The sequence below is a fragment of the Micropterus dolomieu genome, linkage group LG12 (assembly GCF_021292245.1).
Source record: "Micropterus dolomieu isolate WLL.071019.BEF.003 ecotype Adirondacks linkage group LG12, ASM2129224v1, whole genome shotgun sequence".
Lineage (NCBI taxonomy): Eukaryota > Metazoa > Chordata > Actinopteri > Centrarchiformes > Centrarchidae > Micropterus > Micropterus dolomieu.
In genome coordinates this window covers 31,833,599-31,854,893 of record NC_060161.1, presented here as the reverse complement: position 1 = coordinate 31,854,893, position 21,295 = coordinate 31,833,599, and the positions used below count along the sequence as shown (strand labels likewise).

Here is a 21,295-nt window from a genome sequence, read left to right as displayed (position 1 = left end):
AAATCCCAAAGTGTTATCATCAATAGTAAGCCCTGAGATGGTATTTGATTGTTTCCAGAAATGAAGTTAATTTGTTAACTTAAGTTCGGGAGCGGGGCCACGCCTCAACCACATCTCTAATCTCTCTGTCTAGGCTACGTATACCCACTCTGCTCGGCCTGCCCCACTTGTTTCAGATTGCTCTACGCAAGACATACAACGATCCATGCTCAACAGCACGATCACATCCATGGATCCAGAGATCCAAATCAACTCACCCGATTCAGACAACGATCTATTCAAAACAGGCTGATGTTACGTTCCAGTCAGACCTCAGTCTAGCCTCGCCAGGAAATCCACTTCTCCGACGAGATATCCCCGACTCCTTGCGGCTCTTAGGCCTCAGCACTGCACCTCGGTACAATAATTTAAGTACTTCCAGCCACTACTCACCCGTGCCACAGCCTTATTAGAGTTTAGACAACTACTCACAGAGTCCAGCTTTCCTTTGTCAGCACTCACAAACTTTACCTCATTGTCATAGCTGCCATCTTTGGGGGTATCAAGGGTCAAGTCCACACTCATCCACCGAGATAACACTACAGCTGTAGATATTCCACAAGATTACAATTACACATTGTTGTGGTGGGTTCAAGTAGCTAATTTATAGACTACACATCCATTTGAAGGAACCTTTACTCTGAAAAGAAAAATTCACAATTGGAAAAATGTTGATAATAACAAATTTTATAAGAAATGTCTTAATCAGCACAACAGAAAATGCAACCTTTGATGTTTCAGATATTTACACTTGCTGTGTATCACTCTCTGTTAAGGTTGAGTGTGCAAGATTTAGTGGCATCTAGCGGTGAGGCTGCGAAGTGCAACCAACTGACTAGTTTACCGGAACACCCGCACTGCAGCACATACTTTATTGTGAGTATGTGAAACAATCACTTCATGAACAATTTGTTGAAGAGGGGGGAAAAAAAAGAAAAAAGTCTACCATTGTGGGATCAAACATGCAACTCCTAGCTGTGAGTTCTAACGAAAACACATTCAAGCACACAAACAATAAGACTAACCATTGTGACATTTATTCTTCATTGAGAACAGTCATCCATCCATCCATTGTCCACCGCTTATCCTGTGCACAGGGTCGCAGGGGGCTGGAGCCTTTCCCAGCTGACATTGGGCGAAAGGCGGGGTACACCCTGGACAGGTCGCCAGTGAGAACAATAATATACTACAATATTATTGTATACAATTAAACAAGCCCAAAACATAAAATCAGTAGGTTTACTCTAATTGGCATCACCAATACAGAGTCAATTTTTGATGTTTCAGATGACTTAAACAAAAGGATGTGTATTCAGATCTAATGGTGCTGTCTAGCAAAAGAGTGAGTAACATATAAATCATTTTGGAGCTGAAACTCCTGTTCTTACCTTAGTTGTGTCTGTGGTCAGATTAAATTGCATCACTTCAGCAGTGCAGTCTTGCTACCCATTCAGGTCAGGGTGGAGGCAATAACGCACACAGAGTTAACTGTGGACTGAGACTTGTAGTGTCGATTATGCGTTTGTTGTCAACACACACAACATGCAGTTCCATCCCTTTAGCATCATCGTTGCACTTGTATGGCTCAGCAGTCAAATTAGTAACAATGAATATGCAACAACCAGTCAAATTAACAGTAATAAATACATGCAATATCTGCTTAGAATTTCAAAATAAAACTACTAGTTACCGTTACAAAATGACACGTTATTAAGTTAGGTTTAGGCAACAAAACTACTGAACAGATCATGGTCAGGTTCATTATTCCCCACCAACCATTAAGTGCACAGTAGCACCCATCCCAAATCATCATAGTAAATACACCCATAGAAATTTGATAGAAACGCCCCTAAAAGACTTAGCAACCACAGAACAACAAAACACTCAGAACAGTTATCAACAGCCTATCAAATATTATATAAAAATAACTAATATTTAGATAGTGAATTGACATGACTGCCTTACCACCTTAAAAGATTACCCCACCAGTAAAGCATTGTAGTCCTATAACATTGTCAGACTCGGGACTAGTAAACACCATAGGAACTACAATAACATAGCAAACTCCATGCACCCTTAGCCAAAACTTCCTGCCAACATCAAATTGACCGCCCTGGTATCCAGAGTGAAAATTCATTCTTAAGATTTTTTGCATGTTAGCATCTTTTCTTAAAATTGCAAAAAAGCAATGAGGCTCAAAAAATGTCCTCATTTTTGATAAAGCAACATTTTACATCCCAGTAACACAAATGTTTCATATTTAATCCAATCATCAAAAGTATACTAATGTAATAGAATATATATAGGTCTGATATACTCAAATTTATTTGGATTGAATGAAATTCAATCCATGTCTTTACTCATTTTTATAACACCAACATGACAGTTTTCCTGCCCTGAGTAGATACAGCAGAGGTGACACCAAACTACTGGGCAGATTAAAACAGGCTTTACATATTATCACCACACAGCCAAAATTGTAGCTCAGCAGTGCTGAGCTGTACAGAGCAGCAGAAACAAGGAGCCCTAAAAACCACAACCACAGCACTCCCGTTATGGCTGCGATGGTGTGGAAAGCTCTCTGCTTTGTTTTGTCAATCCACTCCTTTTCCCTGCCTCCTCCCCCTGGCCCTGGACGAATCCGAACGAACACAGAGAACAGAAAGGCTGCAAAAAGATACGACTATTATGGAGAAGACCAAAAGACAGAACAATGGGATGATGGTACTTAGACAGGTACATAAATGTGAAACCCACCGATCCAAAGCACAGCAGCCAAACACACCCAATGCTGATGTTTCTGATCCTGCCCCCAGGCGCATTTCTTAGCCCCAGGTAGGTGACGGGGTGAACAACAGCCAGGTATCGGTCCACACAGGTCAGGATGTGAAAGAGAGTCTCTCCATAGAAAACAAATTCCTACATAAGCATCTCTGGGAGATTAGCATACATGCCCAACATGTAGCAGATGGTCCCCAACAGCCAGATCGGCTCCATGGCAGCCATGTGGAAGGTGAAGATGTCAGAGTGGCTTGTTGTTTTAAAGGAGTGCTGCTGCCGCCATCGTTGGAGACCCAGGTAGAGGACGAGGGTGCAAACAGGCAGGGTGAGGATGGTTCTTACGGCATTGATGGCCATGGTGATATTACTGTTAACTCTGGAGTCAGTGCAACGGAATAATAGCACATAGCTGGAGTTGGAGGCAGAGTTTATGGACATATCTAATGTATGTAGTTGAATTCCTGAGGGGAATAAGAAATTACGAAGGACAAATAAGGAGGCAGGAGAAAGGTAAAAGAGAAGAATTAGACACAGGTTAATAAGTAAGTTTAACTTTATCTTCTAAAAGAATTCTGCTGTAAAGCACTGTGTTTACCTTCAGTACACTTACAACATCTAACGAACACAATGAGTGATGTCTTTGACACGACACCCAGTATTACATTTGGTTACTTTTAAAAGCATGAACACTGTAAGTACAATACAATGTTTAACTGAACTTGAACATACAGTTGGAGAACAAATTACTATTATTTCTTTACTAAATTACAAAAAATTCTGTATGTGTGACAAAAAGTGCTTCTGTGTCAATGAAACCAGTGCAAATGAAGAAGCAAACTTAAATAGTTGGACATTTTAGAAATATTTATAAGTTATTATAAACACCCACCTTATCAGCAGTGTTTGTTTCTGAATGTCCTTGTCCTGCTTCTTCAAACTCACCGAATGCTGACTCAAAATATATAATGATGCTCTGAATGTGATGCTCATGTGTCACACTGCTGCAGACCGGTGGGCTTTTTTTCATGTTGCAACACAAACATAGGATTTTGTGTAAATTTATACTGTAAATTAGAGGACGCAAATGTTTCTGTTTTTTCTACTTACGTATTTTAGCAGCTGCGCTTCATTAGAAGGATAGCATTAAAAGAAGCATTAGATAAGTTTTGCATAGGTTGTGCATCAAAGGATTAAGAATTTGACTGACTTATGGCGTTAGGATATGTCCATATCTATCATTTATTTTATTTGTCCATTATATTTGACATGATACAAATTACCTGCAAACAAACACAGGTGTTTATTCAAATGTATTAGTGTCATGCAGATTCTGGGTACATAGTACATAGAGCAGTTTGGTGACAAACATCTTAATTTGCGGCATAATAACCTTCAATGCAAACATTTTTAGTATGTGTGATCCCAGCCATCATTAGTGTAGTAGCAACTAGTGCATCAGTTGAATGAGTCACATGTAACAGTACAAACACAGACTTTTAGTTTTTTTAGTTTAGTCTTAAGTCATAAATGAAAGTGTTGACAGCGCAAGATAAAAGTTAAGAGCAAATTTAATAAATGTCATCCTGAGTGAACGTCAATGTGTGTTCCAAATGGCATGGCAATCAATGCAATAGTTGTTGAAACATATAACACAAAACCACAAATGTGAACCTCATTGTGGCTATACATGACAAGTCAGGGAATCGACAAAGTTATTAAGATTCACCCTCTGGGGATCATGAACGTACGAAGTTTCATAGCAATCCATGTGACTCAGTGCTGGTACTCTCCATTCACATGTTGGGGTGTGTATCAGCTGGCATGTTTGGGTTCGGGAGGCAGACACCATCTCCACATTTAAGAGTAGGCTTAATACTTTCCTTCTTGATAAAGCTTATAGTTAGGGCTGGCTCAGGTGACTCAGGTACGCTGCTATAGGCCTAGACTGCCAGGGGACTTCCCATGATACACTGAGCTCCTCTCTCTTCCTCCTTCTCTCCCTCTGTATGCAACCTCATCCCATCCCTGAACATAATCCTTTTGCTCAGTTTAGAATGAAATGAAACCTTTAGTCAAGTGTTATCTAGGTGAACAGGTAGATATTTAATTTGTTGCTTAAGGACACTTCAACCATTTGATGCACAAGCTATACAGACACCTTCCAATGCACAACATGGTACATGACCCATATTCATTTCCTATGTAATTTCAGCTACAGAAGGAAATTTCAATAGCTAGCTAGCTAATAGTATTGGACATATTTATCTTTCTCACTAGTAATGGATGTCAAAGTCAAGGTAACCTTAACCTACTATTCAAATATTATGTACAGTTATCTTTCACAAGATATCTAATATTTTCTAACGATTGTAAAATTGACAAAAGCAGCTCTGTTCAGTTATGAAATATGCGGTAGGTGAATAGTGTACTGCAGTTAATGTGTTCCTAATTGCAAACATTTACAAACATAAAAAGCTATTATCAAATTTCACAGTCAAAACGCATGGTTCAATTTTGACCCATTGTGGGACATTTTTGACCCATGTCTGTAAAATGTATGTAGAAATACAAAAAACTATGTTGTTCATACAGTAAGAAAGTAAAAAACAGCTTTACTGCCAGCCCTAACTATTCATTTATTAATTTATCCGGATCCCCATTAGCTGCAAATAATGTAGAAGCTAGTCTTCCTGGTGTCCTCATACAACAAACATAACATACAAAATGTACATAAAATAAAGCAGGCATAACATCTAACATACAAATTCGACATAAATCTACAATCGAGCCCTACAATTCTTATAAAAAACTATCACTATGTATATACATTCCCGCAGTCTACTGTCAAGCAAAAGGCTTCACAACCCATCCACACAATCATACAACAAATCATTGACCTAGGCTGATCAATGTTTGAAGTATCGTGCTTTTTTAGTAGTATTAAAAAACTGGACTTACTTGGTACTTCAGCATCTGCACACCGCATCAGTCTGGGTTTTTGCATAACTACAGAACCCTTAGTATCCCGCCGAGCACTGTAGGTATGCTGGTTTCTCACATTCTTTAATGGAGTTATGTAAACTGAGATTTAGGAACAGGACCATGCCTCTCTCACTAATTCGACCACCTGCGGCTCATTCAATTCCTTCAATCAACCACCCGTGCTTCACTCATTTCATCTACCTGTGCCTCTCTAATCCACTCACATGCAGTCACTTATATAAGCCTGTCGAAACCGTTTCTCAGTTCTCACGACCATCAGTTCAGACTCAGACACATACTGAAGTTTCTCAAAAGTACTGCTGCTTACATCAACACAGATCACAAGCTGATTCTCAGTCCCTCCAACCGGGATCCATACGGCGATCAGACCGTGGTCTCTAATCTCCTCCGTCCATAGTTAAGTTCCCACAGTTGTTACAGTTCCCACTTGGCCAGCCACTCGTCCACCGCGACAGCACTCCGTTATTCAAGTTCTCAACACTGCATCGTCCGACCCCACCGAACACACACACACAGGCCACAGCAGCCACAGCTGACTTTGGGAGAAGTTTGCTCTTCCAGACGGCCACTTCCGACCACAGGTCGTACAACTGACCCACGGCTGCACACCGGTTAACCCTATTACGGCTCCGTCCAATGCCAGAACCACCTTCGACCAGACAGTCGTCTGCCTTCAGCACGCACTCAAGGAAGAGACCTTTCCAACAAAAGGGTTTTCCAGTTTACCAGCAGGCCGCTCACTTCTGCATTCCTGATGCAGTGCCACGCGCACCTGACACGCCGATGACATCCCACCGCCGTAACGCAAACTGCTCCAGCCCTGTACAGGGCCAGGTTGTATCACCCCATCCTGCCTGCTCCCCTTGTGTCTGATTTTCCCGTTTGTTTCCCCTTTTCTCCCACCCATGTCTCAGCAGGCTACACACCTACTTCACCTTCCCCAGGCACAAATTCTGTCAGCAAGTATCGCAACCTTGCGCTGCTCCCAGCCATCCACTAACTCAACACAACATTCCCGGGGAGCTTCTTACACCCCACGGCACAATCCAGCTTATATATGTTAAGAAATGGTCCCATCCACCAACAATAACTGTATCATCCATTTTTAGATTTGATCTGCTCATCTTGTTTATTCGATTATTTGTGATTTTTAACACAGTGTAATTTTTTACCTTTTGTCAATTGTATGATGTATTTTATTGCATTATAACAGTTTACTATTTTAGGATGCCTAATCACATCTGGCAAGGGGACTGCCGATGAAAACTAGCCTGTGGCTAACTCGGGTACGCTTACATTTACTTTGAATGTTGATCAGTGTACATTGTCCCTTTTTCAAATAAACAAATAAATCCCTCACCTCCGAGTTACAAGGAGCTCACAGTTGTAGTTTACCTTCACTGCATTAGATTACGTTTTATCCACGCCTTAAATACGCTCTGAAGACGGTTCAGCTGCCAGTTCAATCACATCCATTTCTGGTTTCCAGCCAGACATTCAGATTATCCCAGATCAGAATCAGAAGGAGCTTTATTGCCAAGTAATGTTTTACACATACGAGGATTGCTGTGGCGATAAGGTGCTACATGTAGATAACCATACAACTGACGTAAATAGATGTAGATATACACTATATATAAAAGGAATAAACAACGCCTTCCTCCCATTTCCCAATCCACTGCACCAGCCATCACCATCACCACCAGGACTTACTACGGCACAGACTCATCTCTCTTCCCACCTGGCACCACTATGCCAAGCACCAATAGCCCCATCCTAGAGTCCCATATTCCAAGCACAATTCAACCCACCCACATGACACCAACCTTTTTGCCGGCCAGCGCATGTTTGGCCCAATCTGTCATTACCAGCACTTCCCAGGCGTTGCCCATTGCTGTGTCTGTCAGCGTAGTGTCCAGAACATGGAGGCGCTACCAGGAGACAGGCCAGTACATCAGGAGATGTGGAGGAGACGCCCGCATCCGAGCAGCCACCAGAAGAGTCCTCACCCTACTCCCTCCTCTGCCCTTTTGAACCGCACCCGATTACCACCGCTGCCATTCTTTGGGGGCATGAGGCCCAGCCATCCTGGTACACACAGACAACCACATCACCAGCTCTTCCCATGCCTACCATAGTTACGTCTGCAACAACCATACCGACGTTCTTCGAACTAATTTCCATTCAATCCGTAACTCTTTTGGGGGTTTATAAGACCATTATCGAGACGAGTCCCCACCCTCGACCCCTCGGGTTCCTAGCCGCTCCAGCCACCAAACCATAAACAGCCTCCTGGACCCCTTCATCCCTCTTCCCAATTTGTCATTGTGCTATCCACTCCGAGCTATGCTAGATATCAATGTTCAAATCCTACCTAGTATTCAGTCGTTTATTTTACAAAACAAAAGCATGTCAACTAAATAATGCACTAAATTGTCACTGACAAATAGTGTCCAAGGCAACAAATTCACAAATTAAGATTCCAGCAGGATAAGGCAACAGCAATCCTCTATCCACCTGTTTTACCACTACTGCTTCTAACTAACCAGCAGGAGGCACTGCAGTACACTAATTAACAGTGAACCATTGCTCAATAGAGGGTAGCACTCCTGGCATTTAGTTATCAAGCAAGGCATAAATAATATTCAAACATCATGGCTAAATAAAAATCATAACGCCATCTACTGTGACACCAAGAAAATTTAACACGCGAACCTGGTCAATGATTGAAGCTTACATCAGTTTATCATATGTGCTGCATTGATGAAGATCTGTGTAAGGTGACACAACCAAAACACATTCAAACACATACTTTTACAAATAAGAAGAGCCATTGTGACATTTATTCTATTATTGGGAACAATTATATAATACATAATAAAGCAGTATCACATACAATTAAACCAGTTCAAAACATAAAATCAATAGGTTTGCTATAATCAGTATCACCAATACTCCAATCCTTATCTATTTTGAGTCAATTAAAATTAATAATTGATAGGATTCAGATGATTTCAACAAAACATAAACAAAAACCCTCCATTCTGATTGTGCGTTAGTTGTTCAGTGATTCAAATGGTTAGCCTATGATTTTGGAATATCTGTGTCAGTGATGGCCTTATTAAACTGTAGAAGAAGAACCAAAGGGTACCTTCCCAGTTAGCCATTATAAATCAACAGAGAACCATTGAATTATCTACCTGAGTACTTTATGCTGCTAATACAACACATGATACATTCAGTTTTCCCCATCAACCAGTAAGTGCTCAGTAGTACCCACCACAAATCACCGTAACAAATACACAATACACCCATAGAAATCCAATAGAAACTACTGTGAAAGCCTTAACAACCACTTAACAACAAATCACCATGCAATATTTTATAATGCCATAGTAAACCAGCATGAAAATTCCTAAAGTTTCTTTTCTTTTATTTTTTACATATAAGCATCTTTTATTAAAATTGCAAAAAAAAAAACAAGGACACAGTTGTGTCCTCATTTTTGAGAAAGAAAACAGTCATGTTAAGCAACAGTAACAAACAACAAATAAAAAACTTGTAATGCAACTGTTGTAGGTGGAGATTATGTACTGCACTGCTTTTTACTCATTGTTAGAACAGCAAAATGAGTGTTTTCCTGACCTGATTAGATACAGTAAGGGTGACACCAAACTGCAGGGCAGATTAAACAATCTTATAGATGCCATCACCACACATTTAACATTGTAGCTCAGCAGTGCAGAGCTGTCCAGAGTAGCAGAAACAAGGAGCCCTAAGAACCATAACCACAGTACTCCCGTTATGGCTGTGATGGTGTGGAAAGCTCTCTGCTTTGTTTGGTCAACCCGCTCCTTTTCCCTCCCTCCTTCCCCTGGCCCTGGACGAATCAGAACACAGAGTACAGAAAGGCTGCAAAAGGATACAACCATTATAGAAATAACCGTAATGCAGAACAGTGGGATGATGGGGTACTCAGGCAGGTGCATAACTGTTAAACCCAATGATCCAAAGCACAGCAGCCAAACACACCCAATGCTGATGTTTCTGATCCTGACCGCACGCACATTTCTTAGCCCCAGGTAGGTGACGGGGTGAACAACAGCCAGGTATCGGTCCACACAGGTCAGGATGTGAAAGAGAGTCTCCCCAGAGAAAACAAAACAAGTAACACAGATTGCTACTACTGCCATCTCCGGGAGATTAGCATATGTGCCCAAAATGTAGCAGATGGACCTCAACAGCCAGATCGGCTCCATGGCAGCCAAGTGGTAGGTGAAGATGTCAGAGTGGCTTGTTGTTTTAAAGGAGTGCTGCTGCCGCCATCGTTGGAAACCCAGGTAGAGGACGAGGAGGCAGAGAGGCATGTTGAGGATGGTTCTTATGACAGTGACGCCCATGAGGATGTTACTGCTAACTCTGGAGTCAGAACAATAGTATAATAAAACATAGCCAGAGTTGGAGGCGGACGAGGAGTTTATTGACATATCTATAGTATGTAGTTGGAGACCTGAGGGGAACAAGAAATTAGAGGGACAAATGAGGAGGCAAGAGGTGTAGAAAAAGTGAAAGGGAACTGAGAGAGATTGAGACAGTATATAAGTTAAATTTCATGTTCTAAAGATCGCGAGATTAATGTGTAATGATATTTCTCGTCAGGTAAAAAGCTGTCTCACGAGAATCTTCACCTGTCACCTGAATTTTGTGTTTCTCTTTTTATATATATATATATTTAAAAATTCGCCATACACTGCTACAGAAAAAATCATCAGAATGCAGGAAATATAAATGTATTTTTGATTTATTCAGCATTAAAGATTTCTTAAATATAGTGTTAAAATCTCTCACGTCTCACCCCATCTTGTCTCGTGGGTCAAGTGTCTTGTCACACCCCTTCTTACCACACTTGGAGAAAAACTTTTATGAAATGTGTAAAAATGACTAAAATTAAGCGGGAGGTTGGTAGAAACCAACTTAAATAGTCGGGCATTTTAGAAATATTAACTGATAATCATTAAGTTATTAAAAAACACCCACCTTGTCCGCAGTGTTTGTTTCTCAATGTCCTTGTCCTGCTTCTCCAAATTCACTGACTGCTGACTCCAAATATATAGTGATGCTTGTGCGTGTGTGTGATGCTCATTTGTCACACTGCTGCAGAACTGTGGGCTTTATTGCATGATGCAACACAAACATAGGATTTCATGAAAATCTATACTTTAAATTACAGCATGCAAATTGTTTTCTGACTCCACAGCAGTACTGACATATTTCAGCAGCTATTTGTCATTAAAATAAGGGTTTTGCATAGCTTGTGCATCAAAGGGTTAAGAATTTGAATTGCTTGTGGCATTAAGATATGTCCATACCTATCATCTATTTTACCTGTCCATTACGTTTGTCAGGATTCAAATGACCTGCAAACAGGTGTTTATTCAAATAAATTGTTGATTGTGTCACAAATCCACAAATGTGAACTTCATGTATGTACTAAATTTCACATCACTCTGTGATAGGTGTTGAGATAGTTCAGTCTGGAGGTTGAATTACATATAAATCACTTTGTTGCTGAAGCTCTTGAATGAAGTTTGGTCAGGATGATGGGTAGATGAAATGCATCACCCAACTGTGCAGTCTTGTCACATATCCTGCGCTCAGGGTGGAGACAAGGCACACAAAGTAGTTTCTGTGGACTACGACTTGTGTCCAAAATCATTTTACCTTCCCTTTTGCGTTTGTATTCAACATATATATAAGTCCAATTCGTAACATACAGTTTGGACAGTTGGTCGAGACCCTTTGGCGTAACTTTTAAACACCCTTTAGCATCAGTTTTGGCTCTTCTTCTTCTTCTTGGTCAAGTTAGCAACAATAACTATTGAACGAGTGGTCAAGTTAGCAACAATAAATATGCAACATCCGCTTAGAATTTCAAAATAAAACTAGTGGTTAATAGGGGTGTAACAGTACACATAAATCGGTTCGGTATGTTCCTCGGTTTTCAAGTCATGGTTCGGTTTATTTTCAGTACATTAAGGGAAAAAAAATTAAATTGTTGCTAGTTTATTATGAATTTTGTAAACATCACAATTTTTTTTTTAACAAACTTTGAACTTACACATAATAAATAAATTATATAAAATAAACCTAAACTACCAAGTTCTACACTTAATAAAATAGTCTCAAAACCTATAGCTAATAAAACACATAAAAAAATATAAATAAAATGAATTACAGTGCAGCATTCTTCTTAATCTTTTATACCACCTATGAGCATTATGAATCCCAGCTTGAAGGCGTGCTCTAAAAAAAACAAAAAACTGTGTAAAGTCTGTTTAAATGCCGAAGGGTGTTTGCACTGTGTTCGTTTTTGTTTTTTTTCCCTTGTTGCAGTGATGTCCTTCGTGCGATACCCTTAGTGAGTTAGCAAATTTGACGTGTTGCCAGAAACATACCGGATAACTTCTGAGAAATGTCGGCCCACTGCTTTAGTCTTATCGACTTGTCTTTGTTCGTTGTTGTATTTCACTAGGAAACTGAAGTGTTCCCAACCAGGAGACCTGAACAATAAGGGAGGGTCTTAAAGCTTTGGTTTCTCTGTAATGACCATGATGCTCAAGTCACTAGTTAGCGAGAGGCTGTGTTTAAACGTGCCGATTGTATAGCGCCGCAAGGTGGAGATTTGGTTCACCAATCAATGTCCTTTTGGAAACTCGGAATTTACATATGTTCCACACACAAAACAAGCCATTAAAGATTTGCTTTGACGTTACACATTGCATTGGGTGCACATTTGCACCGTTCCGAAAGTCCTGTACCAAAACGGGCCGGTACAAATACATCTACAGTTAAATCCCTAGTGGTTAACATTGTAGAATGACACATTATTAACATTGTAAAATGCCACAGTTTGGTTAGGTTTAGGCAACAAAACTACTTGTTTAGGGTTAGAAAAGATCATGGTTGGGTTTAAAAAACGTAACTTATGTAAGTTAAATAATGTTATTTGTGTAACTTACATAGCTTAAGTACCCTACGTAACTTAACTTAAAACAAACATTGCTAATTTATTGTTTCACGCAGAAAACAAATCCCCTTGATGCTAAGGGACTTCCCAGTGCATTACCAACTGGCAGTAATGGGTCTTGATCATGCATGCCCATGTATGACAACTTGGGAGTGCGAATGGATTATTGTCGACCACAACATATTACTACAATGACTGGAAAACTGGGTGGTACTTTGGTTTGTGGCATGTTAATAAACCCGTATAAAAACTAGGGGAGAGCAGGAGCGAAAGTACCATTTTTCAGAAAAAATATGATTTTAAAAGATAATGTTTCAGACAGAGATATATTGTTGCTGTGGTCACTAACTCACAGGTGTGGTCTATCAATATCATGTGGTATTTTGTACAAATGTAGAACGACTTCTGTTTAATTTCACTTTAAACATAAGTGGCACATTGTTACTTTCGACCCTGTAAGCTGGGACAAAGTAACACCACAATACAAGCTAGATTTTTTGTGTTACCACCCTTGTATTTAATAAATAAACACGACTGTGACCTTGTTAATGTGTAACTGCAAGCATCATTTGTCCTTTATCTTTCGCTTTTATTTTAAATATTCTGTTTCAAAAGTAACCTGACAGCCCAAACTTGAATTGTTTAGAATATTTCATATTATATTAAGGATATATTATAAATATATAATATAAATATGCAAATGTGTGCACCTAAAACGGGGGGAATGGTAAGATGGACATTGTTTATGAACCTGACATGATTAAAATAAAATAAGACTTACTGATCCTGCACAGGGAATATTTGCATGTTGCATCAATTTTAGAAACAGTGCAAAAATTAAACATAATTTTGAAAGATAAGACAAAAATGAAAATAAAAAATAAAAATAAGATCAAAATTAAAAAGCTATTTACAGAATAGGCCTATACAAATTTCACATTTTGAAATTAATTTAAATTTGTTTTAGTAAGAACAGTGATCTGCATTTTGAGTGCTTTTTACTGACACCTACTACACTGACCTCCTTAGGAGACAGGCCAAAATAAATATCAGCCGCTCTCTTAATATAAGCATGCAGCTTCCTCTCCTAGGAGGAGACTTAAAGAGGTGGTATTATGCTCATTTTCAGGTTCAAAATCTTAATTAGGTGTTGTACCAGAACAGGTTTACATGGTTTAATTTTCAAAAAACACAATATTTTTCTCATACTGCACATTGCTGCAGCTCCTCTTTTCACCCTATGTGTTGTACGCTCCGCTCTTGAGCTAAAATCTTTGTTGGGAGTTCCCAGGTAAGGACTACTAGCCAATCAGAAGCAGAGAAGGGCGGGTCGTAAGAAACAAGGTAGTGTGATCCAAATCAAAGCCTTTTCAGACTGCGACCGTAAACTAGCAGATGGTATAAGTTACTCACAAGTCCACAACCACACAACATCATTGTTCCACATCTTACCATTACGACTAAACGTTGAACTGTTGCCGGTGTTCTGATCTATGCTGCCTTGCCGAAAAATGGTTCCATAGCGCAAATCGATAGACTCGACTCTACTCGGCCCTGCTCCGTTTTCCATTGCAGACAGTACCCAGAGATAGTACGTAGCTTGTCGTCATAGCGACGCCACACACAACTGCCGCAACGTAATGTTCAATGCGACACACACACCAGCGATCCACACAGCTTTCTCTTTAAGTTAAAATGTTTCAACATTACTCAGAATGTAAAGACAGATAAGCGGTATGAAAACCTTCCAGCTGTGTTTTCCTCTGCTGTTGTTGCTGCAGCGGTCTGTGTGACGGCGGGAGCAGAGGGCTCTGTGAGCGGGCGGCTGGCCGGCCTCATACACTCCTCCCGCAGGTTGGCACAGGCTTCCACCGCAGCCACTTGCGGAGCTCCTCATCTCCGAAAATATTCAAGCATTTTTGTTCCGCCATCACTTCTCATAAAACTGTCAATATTCGAAATCTACACAGCTGATTTCACCTCAAAAATTCTCAGAAGTGGATTTAGTGATGAAATTACATACGAAAACTGTAAAATATAAAACTTTCTGTTGCTGGCCTCTGTCTGGTGCAGCAATGATGATGCAGTGAATAGTGAATATTCTCTCTGACCAATCAGCAGTCTGTCGTGTTTTCACGTTACATTTTAGTATCACTCAGCTTGCTTGGAACCTCGACGGAGGTGAGGTGATATGAAATAAAGTACCTGGAAACAGGTAGAGGTGCAACATTTCTACAATGGAAAACCAGACAAAGGTGAGTCGAGCCAAAGGGCCTCTCAGACTAGCTTGGTTTGAGGGCGTGCCTGACCCCCGCTAGCCGCTTGGCAAGCTTTATGACTCATTTGCATTGTGACGTCACAAGTCAAGGAAGTGAAGGACTGGACTACAAACAAGCTGTTTTCAAGTGGTTCAGAGCAGAGCTTTCTGTGAGAGATGGGAACTCCCTTTGGGCTGGACTTTGGGCTTTTTAACTTTGCAAACCTGTTACATGCACAAAAAAGATATATAACTCAATAAAGGAGAGGGAAAAAGCCAAAATGGACAATACCACCACCATTGATAATGTGATCTGTACCTGTGGTCTAGTCTTCTCCCCAATTACCTCTGCCCTCCTCCTGCATTATCAGAACAAAGCGACTTTATCAGCTGACCTGAGACTAATGTTTCTAATACACCCAATGCTGATGTTTCTGATCCTGACCCCACGCACATTTCTTAGCCCCAGGTAGGTGACGGGGTGAACAACAGCCAGGTATCGGTCCACACAGGTCAGGATGTGAAAGAGGGTCTCTCCATAGAAAACAAAACAAGTAGCACAGATTGCTACTTTTACTATCTCCGGGAGATTAGCATATGTGCCCAACATGTTGCAGATGATCCCTAACAGCCAGATCAGCTCTATGGCAGCCATGTGGTAGGTGAACATGTCAGAGTGGCTTGTTCTTTTAAAGGAGTGCTGCTGCCGCCATCGTGGTGCAGACAGGGAGGATGAGCATAGTTCTTATGACATTGACTGCCATGATGATGTTACTACATAGCTGGAATTGGAGACAGAAGAGGAACAAAATGAAACAAATTACCTGCAAACAAACAGGTGTTTATTCAAACAGATTAGTGTCATGCAGACTCTAGATACATAGTACATAGAGCAGCTTGGTGACAAATATCCTTTATTTGCTGCATAATGACCTTCAATGCAAACAATTCCTGTATTGCCCCAACAATCATTAATATTATTAGTAAAAGCAATGGAGATGCTACTAAACACTACTGCAATCCACAAGTTTTTATGCTGATGTATAATGTTTACCATGTTAACAATGTTGGTTGCTGTTAACTTAACACAGAGTACAGCTGTGGCTTGTGGGAATTTCATTAGTTTTGCAGTATTTACTCAGAATCCAAAGTATCGTGAGTTTAAATCTGTTCAAAATTTTGCAGCAATCCATGTGATAGTTGTTGAGATAGTTCAGTTTGGACATGGCTACTAAAAGTAGTAGACACTGTTACTTTTTCATTTATAAATCCATTTTAGGTCTTTTGCCTTCTTATATCAGTTTAAAGTTTTCTCATATGCAAAGTACATATCATTTAAGATGTAGTGAAGGGACTACTTTGTAAGAAGAATGAGGACAGAAGCAGGAAAGAGGAATCTGTCTTACTATGGCCCATTGTCCTGGAATGAACTCCAGTCTAAGCTTAAGATTGGCATGGGAATTTCTTCAGCTGCTTTTAAAAAAAATAATATCAGACATTCTAAGAGACACTTGTTTTTAATTAACGGTAGTTAGATCTCTACATTTAATCTTTTTAATTTCGTTTGTTAACATATTTAACTCTTAAAAATTGCATTTTTGTCTATGTAAATATGCTGTACATTTTGTGTATATTTGTATAGTATTTTATTTTTAACTGTTTGTGGGGGTTTTTAACCCATGGTTGAAAAAATGTGTTTTACTTGTGCTATACAGGACTCCCTTGTAAAGGGGACTGTGACTTTTCCTCTTTATATAAAGGTTTATAGATAACTTAGATTTCTCTAGCAATTTTCTTTATTCAGAAAATAATCACACAGATACATAAATACAGAAAGTACATTTTTCCAGCAGAACATAGGTCCAACAGTGCATTACTTGTCGACCTGTAATGACAAGAAGCCCCTTCTTGTGAGTTTTTTCCAATATCAAAACACATTTTATTTGTCAAAACATTTCCAGGTCTGTGATGGCGACAACATCTTCCTCGCCTGCATCAACACATCGGCGGAACCTCTATATTGACCCCAAGAACCGGTCCAGGGCCGATTTTTATCAAGCTTCTCAAAGTGCCATTTTAGTCTTAAGTGCTGAGAACTCATGAAATTTACTCCTACTTTTAAACTTAAGAATAAAAGCAAGTTATCAAATTTCTTATGAGAATCACTCTGACTCTCCCAGTTATTTAAGACAGCTCCACGTCTCTCAAGTGGTTAGGAGCTGCCAGCAGGGGCTTGTGATGGCACTGTGGAGACAGAGACATGCATCTTTCAGGAGAGGAAGAATGTTTCTGAAGACGGGTTCGGACAGCACAGGCATAAATTTTGTCAGCGAGTTGGTGTGGGACGTCATCTCACCACTGACTTTACAGAGTCATGCGTTTGCAGCTAAACTGAAGGTGGTGATGACGCTTCGTTTATTTATATTTATATCTTTAGCTTGCTTGACACACCTCTGAAAGAGCCGTCAGACAACATGACTCCCCAAAATGTCCTCTGCCTGGAGATACTGTGCAAATGAAAAAGCGTCCGTAGGTTAACTTATGTGGATCAAACGCCAGAACACACACATTGCAGCACATGCCGTAATGTGTATTTGCTGACCAGTGCTGTATATTTTTACTTCTTCTTCTTTGAATGTACGCAGTCAACGTAGTGACGAGGATTAGACTGCCGCAATCTACAAGATGAAGAAACGTGCTCTGTACTGCTCTTTGTCCATTTGCAGCTACTGTACAACATGGCCACGTCCATGGGATGGCGGACCCATGGTTATGTAGATAGAAATGGCTGGTTATAAAAACATAACGGCTCATTATGTAAGGTCTATATAGACCACTGAAAACATAGTTATTATATTGCATTTCTGTTACTAGATCCTTAGATACACACTGAACCTTTAAAATTGCAAAAAAAAAAAGGCTCAAAAAGTGTCCTAATTTTTGAGAAAGCCAAATTTTGAGTCCCAGTAACTCATAAAACTCCAGGTATGACTGTCTTGAGTGTACTTTTAATCCAATCATTAAAAGTATGCTAATGTAACAGAATTTTATATATATATATATATATATATATATATATATATATATATATATGTGTGTCTGACATACTAAAATTGCCTTTGCTCAAGTGAAATCCAATCCATGTCTTTACTTATTGTTAGAACAGCAACGTGACAGTTTTCCTGACCTGAGTAGATGCAGCAGAGGTGACACCAAACTGCTGGCCAGATTAAACAAGTTTGTACATGCTATCACCTCACAGCCATTCTGGTTTAGCTGTTCTGAAGTTCCCAGAGTAGTAGAAACAAGGAGCCCTATAAACCACAACCACAGCACTCCAGTTATAGCTGCGATGGTGTGGAAAGCCCTCTGCTTTGTTTGGTCAATCCGCTCCTTTTCCCTGCCTCCTCCCCCTGGCCCTGGACGAATCAGAACACAGAGAACAGAAAGGCTGCAAAAAGATACGACTATTATAGATAATACTAAAATGCAGGACAACGGGATTAGGGGGTACTCAGGCAGGTACAAAAATGTTACACCCGTTGATCCAAAGCACAGCAGCCAAACACACCCAATGCTGATGTTTCTGATCCTGACACCACGCACATTTTTTAGCCCCAAGTAGGTGACGGGGTGAACAACAGCCAGGTATCGGTCCACACAGGTCAGGATGTGAAAGAGGGTCTCCCCATAGAAAACCAAAGAAGTAACACAGAGTCCTACAGTTACCATCTCTGGGAGATTAGCACATGCAGCCAAAATTAAGCAGATGAACCCCAACACCCAGATCAGCTCCATGGCAGCCATGTGGTAGGTGAAGATGTCAGAGTGGCTTGTTTTTTTAAAGGAGTGCTGCTGCCGCCATCGTTGGAGACCCAGGTAGAGGACGAGGGTGCAGACAGGCACGGTGAGGATGGTTCTTATGACAGTGATGGCCATGGTGATGTTAATGGTAACTCTGGAGTTGGAGCAAGGGTACAATAGAACATAGCTGGAGTTGGAGGCAGAAGAGGAGTTAATTGACATATCTACTGTATGTAGTTGAAGACCTGAGGGGAATAAGAAATTAGAGGGACAAAGAAGAAGGCAGGAGGTGTAGAGAAAGGGAAACGGAAAAGAGAGCTATTGAGACACAGTCAGGGTAAGTTGAGATTCATCTTTTAAAGCATTGTTTCCCAACCCTCTCCTGGAGGCACACTAGTCCTGCATGTTTTGGATCTCTCCCTGCTCTCACACAGCTGATTTAACAGCTTTAGCAGTTCATAACGAGATGATCATTTGAATCAGCTGTGTGGGAGCAGGGAGAGATCCAAAACATGCAGGACTAGTGTGCCTCCAGGAGAGGGTTGGGAAACACTGCTTTTAAAGGAATTGTGCTGTAAAGCACTGTCTACCTTGTATCTTACTAGTTTTAGGAATCTTCTATCTAACCAAGACTAAGACATTTCTTAGACACGACACCCAGTATTTCATTTGATGTGGTTCTCAAGAATGAACACTGTTAATTAATACAATAAAACTTTATATCTGTAAAATATCTGTGAAAATTACTAATAGTGAGCTGAAGTTTTTTAATCACAGTTTTTTTGTGCCAATGAAACCAGTGTTTAATTGTTGGGCATTTTAGAAATATTAACTGATAATTATTAAGTTATTAAAGAACACCCACCTTGTCAGCAGTGTTTGTTTCTGAATGTCCTTGTCCTGCTTCTCCAAACTCACTGATTGCTGACTCCAAATATATAATGATGCTTATGCGTGTGGGAGATGCTCTGTCTGTGATGCTCACGTGTCACACTGCTGCAGAACAGTGGGTTTCTTTGCATGATGCAACACAAACAGGATTTCGAGTATATCTATACAGGTAATTACAGCATGGAAATTTTTGACAGAGTACTGGGATATTTCAGCAGCTATCCTTCATTTGAAGGATATCATTAGAAGCATTAGAAAAGTTTTCCATAGCTTTTGCATTGAAAGTTAAGAATTTGAATGACTCATGACGCTAAGATATATCCATACCTATACCTATTTATTTTATTTGTCCATTAGGTTTGACATGATTCAAATGACCTGCAAACAAACACAGGTGTTTATTCAATTGGATTAGTCTCATGCAGACTCTGGGTACATGGTACATAGAACAGTTCTGTGGCAAAATATTTTTTATTTGCTACATAATGACCTTCAATGGAAATATTTTTAGCATGTGTGACCCCAGCCATCATTATTAGTAGAACAGTGTCATGTTTAATCAGTTAAAAGAGTCACACATAACAGTATAAGCACAGAGTTTTAGTTTAGTATTCAGTCATAAACCAAAGTATTGTTAGTAGTGAATTAGTGAATTTATATCTTGACCTGATGACAGCACTAGATAAAAGTTAAGCGATCACCAAATTTATTACATGGCATCCTGAGGGGATGCCAAATGTCATGGCCGGACTGGGTCAAAAATTCAGCAGTGGCACCGTAGCTACACTCCTAAACTGCTATGCACCCACGGACATATGCATTTACTACATACGTATGTTTACACATGGTAAAATAATATAATCAGTATCATAAAAAAAGGTCTGTCAATCTGAGTATATATTGCAGAGTCTGTGCTGTTTGTCTTCTCTACTGCAGAGTTAATTACAACCCAAAGTACATTTGTGTGTCACTGTTTTCTTTGACCACCCTCCTCCCTGTCTCTGCTAGGCCTACAGTAGCGTCCTTCCTCCCAGCACTGGTACTGTGAGACCATGAGTCTCTGTACTGATTCTAGAAACATCCTTGTTAATTAACACAATATAGGATGTAAACATTGCAGCAAAATGTTTCTCACCAACAGTGAAAATTTACAAACAAGTAGCCTAATAACACCAGCACAAAAAGCAATAGAATATACCTAGTAAAAACTATATATAGTAGCAGTAGTAATAGTTTTAATAATAGGTAATAGGTTTACTGACCAAAGGCTCGATGCAGTCTGATGATTTTGACTAAATTTGCCAACCGACAGAACAACATTGCTAGCATGGCTTTTGAACGTAGGAGGTGATGGCTGATATCTCTTTTTTGGCAATTCTTATTATTTGGGAAATACTCACACAGATACATGAATACAGACGGTGCATTTTACATGTTTTTTTTCTTTGTTTAAAGTTAAGACAAAATTAAAGGAGAAAAAGAAAAACATAAAT

At 39.9% G+C, this 21,295-nt stretch overlaps 1 long non-coding RNA gene across 1 annotated transcript; it reads right to left on the bottom strand.

Annotated features, from left to right (window-relative positions):
• Nucleotides 1-2,488: 2,488 nt before the first annotated feature.
• LOC123979745 lies at nt 2,489-3,824 on the bottom strand. The gene is made up of 3 exons (XR_006827319.1): nt 3,710-3,824; nt 2,797-3,281; nt 2,489-2,706 (listed from the first exon to the last, which is right to left on the bottom strand). It is a non-coding gene; the product is annotated as an uncharacterized LOC123979745 (long non-coding RNA).
• Nucleotides 3,825-21,295: the final 17,471 nt, after the last annotated feature.